The 12,361-nt window shown below is 38.6% G+C and overlaps 1 long non-coding RNA gene across 1 annotated transcript in view; it reads right to left on the reverse strand.

The window, feature by feature from the left end:
• Positions 1 to 369: 369 nt before the first annotated feature.
• LOC114698503 overlaps positions 370 to 12,361 on the reverse strand; it is a 103,476-nt gene continuing 91,484 nt past the window's right edge. The window contains exon 3 of the long non-coding RNA XR_003735364.2: positions 370 to 532. This is a non-coding gene — a long non-coding RNA (uncharacterized LOC114698503). The remainder of the gene's footprint in view (positions 533 to 12,361) is intronic.

Below are 12,361 nucleotides of genomic sequence, written 5' to 3' on the forward strand. Positions count from 1 at the left end.
CATACCTAACATACTACAACTTTGATTGTCATAGGTGACTAACTACTACTGACTTACATTTCTTTATTATCCTAAGTAGTTTGTAATAATAAGTAGAAATTTACATTACATTGTTAAATGAGCTGCATAGGCATAATACCTTAAACAAGAGTAGAAACATATGTATAGTATGTTCTAACAAAGATAACCTTAAATCTGTATCAATATACAAAAAATCCATAACAATGTAAAATATTTGAGAGTAGTGATTATTCAAAAGTAGACTAAAAAATCCACCCTTTTATCTCACAATTTTTATAGTATATCCCTCCTTTTTTTCTCTTCAAGAAGAGATTCCTGAATCTAATCTCCTTTGTTTAGTTTTTCTTAACCATGACCAATAACAATTTGTAACCAACACCCTCCAAACAATGACAAACATCCATAGCCCATTGACTGAAGAAAAACCACTCACCAACTTCTTGGGAATGTGGGCGTTGTATTCTCTAGACTGCTTCCTGTTGTCTGGGGGCACTGACATCTTTGTGGGACCCTGAAAAAATTAGAATAATGGTCAAGTCTAGCTAGAATAATCTATGAGGCCTGATCATCTCAGCCAGCAGTCTTGAATCTGTTCTGGATGCAGAACTGGGGAAATTGCAACAGAGGCATTCTGAGAGGCAGATAATGTATGCCACCCATTTTCATTGATGTCTGGTCCCTTTGTTCTGAAAATACATAAACAAATGGCACCTAACATCTGGACACATATTTCCACATAAAACATGAGAAAACTTTTTAAAAAAGGTTCCAAACACAAACAGACACACAAAAGGAGCCAAACATGGCTTCCTAGTCCTGTAGATGTAACCAACCATCTTATTAAATAAGAAACACGGAACCAATGCAAAGAAGAAAGCCAAGAGATCAGAGCTAAGAGCCTTACCTGTCTACTGCAGCTAGCCTCTTCAGCCAAGAGAGCTACTTCCTGTGTTTTTTTCTTTATATAGACTTTCTGTTCTGCCTTCTCATTGGTTGTAAACCCAACCACATGACTGCCCCATCACTGCCTGTCTGTACAGACCTCCAGGTCTTCTATGGTTGGTATTGAGATTAAAGGCATGTGTCTCCAATGCTGGCTGTATCCTTGAACACACAGAGATTTACCTAGCTCTGCCTACCAAGTGCTGGGATTAAAGGCATGCACCACCACCGCCCAGCTTTTGCTATGGCTCTAATAGCTCTGACCCCCGGGCAACTTTATTTATTAACATACAAATCACATTTTAGTACAAATAAAATATCACTATATAGTCCTGCAGTTTCTCATGCAGGCCATGCCTCTCCCAGCTGCTGCCTGCAGATTTGAGGTGTCATCATGCAATGAGCTAAACTGTACATTCACATTTAGGATACTAATGTCTTGATTAGAATGAAAGTCCCATCTTTATCTCTTCTGATTGTTTTTAATTTGAGTCTATTTCATCATTTATTAAGATAGTGATGTCTGCTTGCTTCCTGGTCCCATTTGATTAATTTGTCCATCCTTTTTCTCTAAGGTGGTAACTATCTCTAAAGTTAAGATATGTTGATTGTAAGAAAAAAAAAGTTAGTTTTGTTTCTTGATGCAATTAGCCAGACTTTATCTTTTCATTGGGGAATTGATGCATTTATTATGTAATTTTTGAAAGTTGTTAGTTGATTGTGTTGATGAATTTTTTGGGTGGTGGTGTTTGTGTGTGATACTTTGTGTTTCTTGACTATTCTCAGTCTTCTCTTCAACTTGAAATATTGCTTTCTGTATTTTCTTTAGGTTTAATCTGTTGGCTATAAGATTTCTTCTGCTGTTTGTATCGGATAGTTTTGCTAGGTGTAGTAGTACAGGTGTTTGAAGTTGTGGTCTTTTGTGCCTTGGATTGAATTGCTTCTGACTTTGAGAGTTTTTATTGTGAAATCAGCCATTATACTGATGGGTTGTCATTTACATGTGACTTGTATTACCTAGAGAATTTAAAAACAGGATACTAAAAAGAGAGGTGCCCTTCCTATGACAGAAGAACCAGTTAAATAAACTAAAAATCATATTTTTAGGGGATGAATAGGTGGCTCTGCAGTTAAGAATGCATCCTGCTCTTGTAGAGCTACATCAGGTAGTTCATCACCAGTTGCACCTCCAGGTATCAAATGCCTCTAACCTCTGCAGGCACTGCAACACACACATACACACACACAGACACTGAAATATGTCTTAAGATATTTCCTCAAAATATGATTTTAAAAAATTTTAGAGAGAGAGCTTGGAAAATCACCAAAGGAGTGATGAAAACCCAGAACAACTCAGAATCAAAAGCCATTTTAGAGGAAAGAACAAAGCACCAAGAGGATTAATATCCAAGATACACACACACACACACACACACACACACATACACACACACACAAACACCCAGAGGAAAATATATAAATAAATAAATTAAATAAGCAAATGACCCATTTAAAAAAATGGACCTTGAACCTGAACAGATTATACTCCAAGGGAGATAAAAGCTAAGAAATATCTTCTAAAATGTTCACCACCCCTCATAATTATGGAAATGCCAATCAAAACTACTTTGAGGTTTTATCTTGCCCCATTCAGAATGGTGATGATCAACAAAACAACTGACAGGAAAATGCTGCAAGGGATGCAGGGAAAAAGAAAAACCACCTCATTTACTATTCCCAGGGCTAGTGATGTCATGGGCCTTGGGAAAGAGTCTACTGCCACATAGCTTGACTAGCATAGTTCTTTACTACATTCTCGGTATTATCCTTATACCCACAGATAAGGGTGGCTATCACTCCTCATCAAAGAAGCTTCTCTTTACATGGAGACTTACCACAGAAAAGCCACAACTGGACACAATGCAGAGATTTATGGATTGTGGGGAGCCCAGCCTCAGTGGATACATCCTCGGCATAGTTCCTGTATCTATGGCTCAGGGAACATCATGGGGAAGGGGGCAGATAGATTGCAAGAGACGGAACACCAGGAAGTCTGCTGTGAGATTGTTTCCTAGAAATGGCTGCATAAATATGACCCAAACAATGACAATATCAACAGACATGCTAACATGTAAGAGAAATCTTAAGGGGTTCCCCCATAGACAAAGAACCACAAGCAACTAATGACTGCTTAGAGAATTTACCTTTACCAGGGACAAATCCCCCATTGTTTATGAAATACAAAGTGGTTAGCCCTGAAACCATATATACACAAACAAACAAAAACATTCAGCAGGATGACTTTAAATATTTGTGCATGACTCTGTGTGTGTGCAGCAATACTAAAGAAAAGAATGCTCTCAGTTAAGAGAGGGCGTGAGAACAAATAAAGGGTTACATAATTATATTTCAATTTTAAATGTATAAGAAAAAATTAAAGCTCTGAAATTGCCCAGTGGAGCAAGTACATGTTCCATCTATATACAGAAGCTACAAGACTCTTGAGTCCCATTCCTACAAGCCTCTTAGCCATCAGAGTTTGTTTCACATGATTCATGAACATGCTCATTCATACCTTGCATTCTAGGGCCACAGATACCCAAGCCCACTGATACCATCACTATTACTTGTTTCATGGGACCAAAAAAACACATCTCTTTTATGTCACATACCTCCAGAGACATGGGAAATTGCCCCCAAACCAAATATTCCTTGACTGTGGCCCAGGGGACCTAGGGAAAGTGTTGGCCACAACCACCACAAACCCTGGCATTTTGTTCTTGTATAGCAATTGGTTCTGAACTGAAACATTCCTTCCAGGAGGGAGCTCATGAGACTAGGAAGTCAATAAAATGTCAAGTATATGGAACGTGGGCACTTTGAAGATTCTCCAGGACCCTTACCCAGTTTTATAGACAGGTTAAAAAGAGTAAACAGATGCAGAGAGGGACCAAGTTGCATAAAAGAGATTTCTCAGACTGGCAAGCTGCCTGTGAGCTGTGTAGCGCTTTATGGTTACAACTTTTGCAAGCCATCACCTATGCTGGGAAAGAAAGACCTTTTGATGATTCAGCTACTTTTTTGCCATCCCTGCTCCCATAAGTAACCATTCCCCAATCCCCTGATACTAACCTCAATAAACACTCATTGGTACATCAAGTTAGACTTTGGTGTAATCATTACTTGGTCTATAATGGACTCCCTTTATGGGGTGAATAAACCCATGTGTATTAGGTCTCCCTGGGAAAAGTCTGTCATATAAACTTGAAAAGATAGTATCCTAGCTGGGTCTGACATCGCCACAAAAATGGCTAGAAGATACATCTCTCCCAAAGAAGCAGCAGTCACTCCCATAGGACCCATGGAAGTTCTCCTGTGTGATTCACAACATCAAGTCTACAGTTACTAATTCCCCAGATCACCTGACTTCATTCCAGCGAACAGAAGAAACACATTTTGTGGCTCAGGGGATAAGGCTACTGCTATTGTAACTCTTATTATTACGGTGGTAGCTGGAAGGGCAGGCCTCTCCACATCCTAGACCACTGGGATGGCACCTGCTGTCACAGCCAACAGGTCTGTCATGGCTCACCCCTGTGGAGCTAGAGGTCATGCAGTTTTGAAAGTCCATGTCCACTGACAGTTACATCACTGCCATTCCAAACTGCTGCAGGCTACATTATTAAGCCACTTATAGAAATGCGGACTAAACACAAAGCACCTACCCAAAGGACATCAGTATCCTATCTAAACAACAACAACAACAACAAAATCTTTTGCTATAGAAACTACCCTGCCAGATGGCTCACTCATTACAGTGCTTGCTGTGAAATCACGAGAATCCAAGTTTTGATTCACGGCACCCATATAAAAAGCTGAGTACAAAGTGCATGTTTTTAGCCCCTATGCTAGATGGGGAGGTAGAGATAAGTAGATCCTGGGAGTTTGCTGATCTGCTAGTCTAGCTGAATTGGTGAGTCCCAGGTTCAGGAAGAAACTGTCTCAAAAGTTAAGGTGGAGAGCAACTGGAGAAGACACCCCCAATACCAACCTCTACCCTCTCCAAATTCACATGGAACTATAAAATACATACACAGGAATGTAACATGCTGTGGGATAATGATTTTGTATGATTCTTTACTAAAACACTGATTGGCCTGTAGCCAGGCAGGAACTAGAGAGATTTGTCCTGACCAAGGGCCAGGCAGGGACACAGGAAAACTTCCAGCTACAAATGGCACCAAAACGTGGGGCAAGAATTTCCACCCAAAACCTGAGAAAGCTTTAAAAAAGGGTTCTAACATGGAGCCAAGAGCAGCTTCCTAGTTGTGTTTCTCAGGAAAGCCATGATACAGAGACACCACAGCCTGCGGGATTGAGCTACAGTATGGCGGGTTTTTGGCATAGGGGCTTGAGTGCATTATGGTGGATTCCTGCCACCGTACACAGAGGTGTCTGCAAGCTGTGCAACATAGTGCCTGGTGGATATAGCTTTTGCTAATACAGAAAAAAGAAAGTTTCTGGGCTCCAGACTCATTGAGAGAGGCATAAACCCACTGCTTTCGAGAGTTGGCAGTATGCATGGTTCTCCCAGAGCTGGCAGTAAACATAGTTCCACCATGTTGGGAAGCTGAGGTGGCAGAGGCAGCAGCCAAAGCTACCATTTCAGTCCTAGTAATGCTGCAGTTTAAAGCAATAGATTCACGATAAGGCACATTCAGATAAAACAAGACTTTAAATGGTTTACAATGTGTGTAAAAATGTACGTAGGCTTGGAAGAGAGGAGAAAATTAATATAGACAGTTATATAAAGAAATAGTTTTAAAAAATAAAGTCTTTAAAGAGACAGTAAAGGTAATATAAAAGATAAGCCATGTAAAGATGGATATTACACAGAGAGTCTGGATTATATTGTCTTTGGGATTTTAACTGCAGAAAGACATTTGATTGTAAAAGCTGCGGAGTTAAATCAACCATACTTAATTTATATATGTTACTTTGGAAAAGGTGTTCAAGCTGGAATGGGAACAGATTAAGAGAACAAGGAAAGTGATATCATGATAAATGAAGACACCATGGGAATAGGGAGAAGCAGAGTGCTAGGGAGGTCCCCAGGAATCCACAAGGATGACTACACCATAGACTACTGGCAATAGTCAAGAGGGTGCCTGAGATGGCCTACTCTGGTGATCAGATGGCTGAATACCCTAACTGTCATCATAGAGCCCTCATCCAGTGACTGGTGGAAGCAGATGCAGAGATCCACGGCCAGGAGTCCAATCAAGAGAGAGGAGGGATTCTATGAGCAAGAGATATCGAGACCATGATTGAAAAAAGTACAGAGACAACTAGCTAAACTAGTGGAAATGCATGAACTGTGGACCAATAACTGAAGAGCCCCATGATACTGGACTAGGCCCTCTGGATAAGTGAGACAGTTGTTTAGCTTGAACTGTATAGGGGGCCCCCTAGGCAGTGGGATTAGGACCTTTCCCTAGTGCATGAGCTGGCTTTTTGGAGCCTAGTGCCTATGGTGAGACACTGCACAGCCTTGGTGCAGGGACGAGGGGCTTGGACCTGCCTCAACTGAATGTACCAGGCTCTGCTAACTCCCCATGGGAGACCTTGCCTTGAAGGAGGTGGGAATGTGTTGGGGGGAAGGTAGGGGAGGTGGGAGGAGGAAGAACAGGGGAATCTGTGGTTGGTATGTAAAATGAGTAGAAAAATCTCTTAATAAAAAAAAAGCAATTTGTTTAAAAAAATTGTTTTATATTCATATAGATTTTAGTTTATTGGTACAAATTTAAAGTTAACTTTAATATACTATATGTATATTTTTACTCTTGTTTAAGGTATTGTTTATATAACTCATTTAATATTGTAATGTATCATTAAAAATACAGATTAATAGTTAATCATCTATGATAATCAAACTTATAGTCATGTTAGTTAAGTTTTCTAGGTATACATAGATAGATTTCAATTAGGTAGGTAATCTTCAAGCACTTCAAAGACCTACAGAATATGGCATTTAAAATGTTTTAAAAACTTAGACTTTCCTGGACAATGAGACATGTCTGCTCCTGACAGCACTGATTTACTTCAGAGACAAAGATGGGCATCAACACCCCATACAGAGTTTATCTTCTTCTTGCCAAAAATAGCCATTTGGGCAAGAAACTCTTCTTTCCTGGAATGCTTAACAAAATGTTGTATCAACGACATGCAGGACCCATAGGAAGGTGACCACTGAACTTTGCAAGGCAAAATGGTCCTTTAGGTTCCTGCTGCACAGAAGAAACTGCCAGACACTCTACAGGACACAGGGAAAAGTGATTGAGAGACTCCGGGCCTATAGGCTGAAGATGGATGTCCCTACATTGCAGAAGAATTTAGGGTGACTGTCCAGGTAGCCAGCTATCTCTGTCATTGTAGATTTTTGGAAGTTGCTTACAATGCATTTCCTGTTTACTTAGGTAATACTATATCTTTCTGAGGTTTTTGATTTAGTTGAAGATTAGATAGTTGTAATTATGGTTTTCCTTGGTTATCATAAGAGATAAGGGAGATATGAAACTTTAGACTCACAAATATAGATAGAATATTTTCTTTAATTTTACAAAATACAAATAGACTAGATATTGTAACCGTAATTCTTATTTGTTATATGTAATTTTACTATGTTAAAGTTAAAACTTTCCTTTTTAATTAAATAGAAAGGGGGAAATGCTGTGGGATAATGCTTTTGTACACTGGTTTAATAAAACACTGATTGGCCAGTAGCCAGGCAGGAAGTTTACAGGTGGGATAATCAGACAAGGAGAATTCTGGGAAGAGGAAGGCTGAGTCAGGAAACGCCAGCCTGCTGTCCAGGCTGCATGTAACAGCACACAGGTAAAGCCACAGAAAACATGGTGACATATAGATTAACAGAAATGGACTGAGTTTAAGTGTAAGAGCTAGTCAGTTGTAGGCCTGAGCTAATGGCTGAGCAGTTTTAATTAATATAAGCCTCTGTGTTTACTTGGTACTGAGTGGCTGCAGGACTGGCAGGTGAGAGAGATTTGTCCTGACTGCAGGCCAGGCAGGGACACAGGAAAACTTCTAACTACAATAACACACAAATATTCCACAAGATGAACAGATGTTGCAAAATAAGAATTAGGAAATTATACCACCATGAAAAGACAATTTACCAGAGTAGATCCCAACCTGAAGAAAATCTTTAAAATGCTTGAAAAAGAATTTGGAGAGAAAAAGACATCTCAGGAAAATGAAGTGAGATGCTAGAGATCAGATATGAAAATAGAAAGAAATTAGAAAAGCAGTTCAGGATAGGAATTAGAAATTTATCAAGAGGCAAAAATCATAATAAAGAGATGTTTTAGCTGACAACTTCAATCAGTCCAATATGAAGCATGACAGAGAGCCAAGACAACAGACCAGAACAGAAGAAAGAATTGCTTACCTTGGAGAGTTCTTTGAGTTAATGCATAAATGGTGCCTATAAGAGAATGCCAGTTAGGATAACAGTCTTTGCTGACTATGGGCCAGAATGATATATTCAAAGCACTAGAAGAACAGGAAAAAAAAAAAGCCCTGTCAACTAAAAATGCAAGTTAACCTATTCCATGAAAACTGAAGAAATCCATCACCAAGATCCAGCCCTACAAGACAGACCTGAGAGTAATACACTAGGAAAAATATGACAACCAACAACCTGAAAACGTGTGAATACACAAACTCAATAGAAGAACAGATTCAGGACACCAAACACCAAAATCACAAAAATAATCAGAAGATAAATAAACTAAGGAGGAAGTTCATACTTTGATAGGAGTATGTGCATATTCAACTGTAACCCAGGATTAAATCTACCAACTAATCTACCAGCTGGCCCAGCATGGAAGCCTATGATGATAATGCCAGCACTTGGGAACCTGGGACAGGAGAGCAAGCGTGTTTATGGCCAGTCTGAGTTGCACAGCAAAATGTTTCTCAACAAAGCAGAACAACTGTGGAAAGTCACATGCTGAATGGAAAAGAAGAACCAACCTGTATGCTAACATCAAGAATAAAATGTACTCACTACATTGGTAAGGATACATGGACTAAAAAGGGTTAGAAAAATATACAAATGGCAACCCCAAATATGAAGGAGGAATGATATCCATATCAAATAAAGCAGGTCTTTAAAAAAGTTGCAGAAACAGATACTAAAGAAGATTTAACATACACACACACACACACACACACACACACACACATGCATGTGTGTACAAATATATGAGCCAAATATTATGTCTAAAATGAAAGATAGATTTTTTTTGGTTTTTTTTTTTGAGACAGGGTTTCTCTGTGTAGCTTTGCGCCTTTCCTGGAGCTCACTTGGTAGCCCAGGCTGGCCTCGAACTCATAGAGATCCGCCTGGCTCTGCCTCCCGAGTGCTGGGATTAAAGGCGTGTGCCACCACCGCCCAGCATGATTTATTAAGATCTATCACTACATTTTCCTCAAAATATAGATTACCCAGACAGGAAAATCAAGAAATATTTCAATTTCTCACCAGACATTTCATCCAATAACAACAGCATATTCTTTTCATCAGCACACAGAATGTTCTGCAGGACTGATTAAAAAATGAAATTATGTTATGTATCTTCTCAGACCACAATATAATAAAACTTAAAATTAATATAAAATGAAAAATAAATAAACATATGGGAACTTTAAAATGTGATTTTTGTATAGCTGTTTTTTGTATTGCTGTTTTCTATTAATCAAACTATTCTCTTCTGGAGGAAGGTTTCTTCAGACACAGGAAATGAACAACTTTGCAAGTCTCAGAAGCTCTTGAAATGTACGAGCTTCCTAAAATGACCCCCAACATTACATAAATGGTAATAATTTCCCAATTACAAGTTCTACTGGGAGCTCTAGGTATAGATGAAGTTTCTTTTTTGGTCCTGCTCAGGACCCTGCAGCTGCTTATAAAATAATCACTCAGAATCTTATATTAGTTAAAACTGCTCAGCCATTAGCTTAGGCCTACCACTGACTCACTCTTACATTTAAACTCAGCCCATTTCTGTTAATCTATATGTTGCCATGTGTTCCATGCCTTTACCTGTGTTCTGTTACATGCTGCTCCCTGGATGGTGGGCTGGCATGTACTGACTCAGCCTTACTCTTCCCAGAATTCTCCTTGTCTGTTTATCCCACCTATACTTCCTGCCAGTCTACTGGCCAATCAGCCTTTTATTTATAAACCAATCAGAGCAACACATTCACAGCATACAGAACATCCCTCAGCATCTAAGGATGCAGGGTTCATGAGCTACCACCACCCTAGTGTATACTTCTGGTAGTACAGCTAGTTCTGAGTCACACATGCTCCAGTAATTAACTCTGCTCATTGTCCTGCAAATTACAGGAGTGTCAGACACTCCTGTAAATTTATAAATAAGGAGACTCGGGTGGAATAACTACTTCTTCTTCTCTTCTTTCTTCTTCCTCCTTCCTCCCCCTCCTCCTTCTCTTCCTTCTTCTTTTTCGTTTTTTTGAGATAGCGTTTCTCAGTGTAGTTTTGGTGCCTGTCCTGGATCTCACTTTGTAGACCAGGTTCACCTTGAACTTACAGAGATCCACCTGACTCTGCCTCCTGAGTGCTGGAATTAAAGGTGTGCTCCACCACTGCATGGCTGGAATAACTTCTTTAAGTTTGTTATTGGTGCCCTGTCTCGGGTGAATGTGAATACAATAATGTTCTTAACAATATCCAACTATGAAAATTAAAACAGATAACATCATGCAAATATATAAAAATGATATGACAATGTACCGAAACAAATGCATTACTGAGGGTAGTTATAGTAGTAGATATATACATTCAAAAAAATTACACAAACATGACAATATAGCTCCTAAATGTAGGGAAGCACAAACAAAGTAAACTGAATATAAATAAAAGGAAAGCAACAATAAAGATCAAAGCAAATGTACATGAAATTAAACCTAAGGAAAAGATTAAGGAAATAAAGTTGGCGAGTCTTTAGCTATATTAACCAAGAAAGAAAGATATCAAAAACCCCAATAAAATCAGGTATGAGAAAGGAGACACTACAACAGATACTACTGTGATAAATGACATGGCACAGAGCTGGAAAATAGGAAGAAATGAATTATTGAACATACACAACCTTCTAAAGTTGATTAGGAACTGAAAACTCTAAATGACCAATAATGAGTAATGTATTGAAACAGTGATTGAAAATCTTCCATCTAAAAGCAATATATAGTGTCATGATTTTATTGAATTATTCAAAACAGTTAAAGAACTCTTTGGAATTCGTCTTAAACTGTTTGAGAGAAAATGAAATGGAACTCTGTCAGTTTCTTTTTATGAGGCTAGCATTACCCTGATATTCAAACCAGACAAAGATATGCTTCCCCCAAATAAATCTCTAGACTCTTATTGCTGATGAACACTGATAAAAAACTTTCTCAGTGAAGGGTTAGAAAGCCAAATTCAATAACACATGCCTGTGAGCAAGATAAACCATCCCTCACTTAAGTTGTCTCAAGTCTGACATTCTCTCACAGGAATAAGAAAGCTAACCAATGTGGTACACAGAAAATACACACCATGATAGAATGGGCTTCATCCCAGGGATTCAAGGGTTGTTCTATAATGTATACTACGAACATGACACAACACACCAACAGAGTGAAAGACAAAATCATGCAGTCATTTTACTTCATCAGAAAAAGCATCTGACATGATTTGCCACCTTATGCTGGAAAATGAACTACCTCTCAACGAATTAGAAACAGAAGAATCAAACCTCAAATGAAAAACCCAGAGTTGAACCTATTTCCTCTAAGGTCACAGATAAGATGTGGATGAACATTTTCAACCTTTAATATAGCACTGGGAGTATTAACAAGAGCAATTAGTCCAAAGAAAGACAAAGTTAAGGTATTTGAGTATGGAGAGGATTGATTCTTCACATTGAAATACCTGAAGACTCCATCCAAAAGCTTAAATGCACTCAAAAGAGTTCTAAAATACAAAATCTGCATGCAAAACCACCAGTAGCACTTTCTAATACAGAAATAATGAGCTTGCTGACAAGCAATTTAGGAAACAATTCCACCTACAAATATAAAATATTTAGAGATGAATTTAAGTAAGGAAGTGAAATCTCTGAACAGTGAAACTTGTCAAATACCAATGGAAGAATTGTTGGGAATTTCCCCATGTGTGTTCATAGTTCAGAAGAATTAATATTGTAACAATGTCTGTATAAACAAAAACAATGAATAGATTTAGTGCAATTCTCATCAATACCCCAATGTTTTTCTTCACAGAAATTAAAAGAAATTTATGCTGAAAATC

The sequence above is a fragment of the Peromyscus leucopus genome, chromosome 17 (genome assembly GCF_004664715.2).
Source record: "Peromyscus leucopus breed LL Stock chromosome 17, UCI_PerLeu_2.1, whole genome shotgun sequence".
In the NCBI taxonomy this organism is placed as follows: domain Eukaryota; kingdom Metazoa; phylum Chordata; class Mammalia; order Rodentia; family Cricetidae; genus Peromyscus; species Peromyscus leucopus.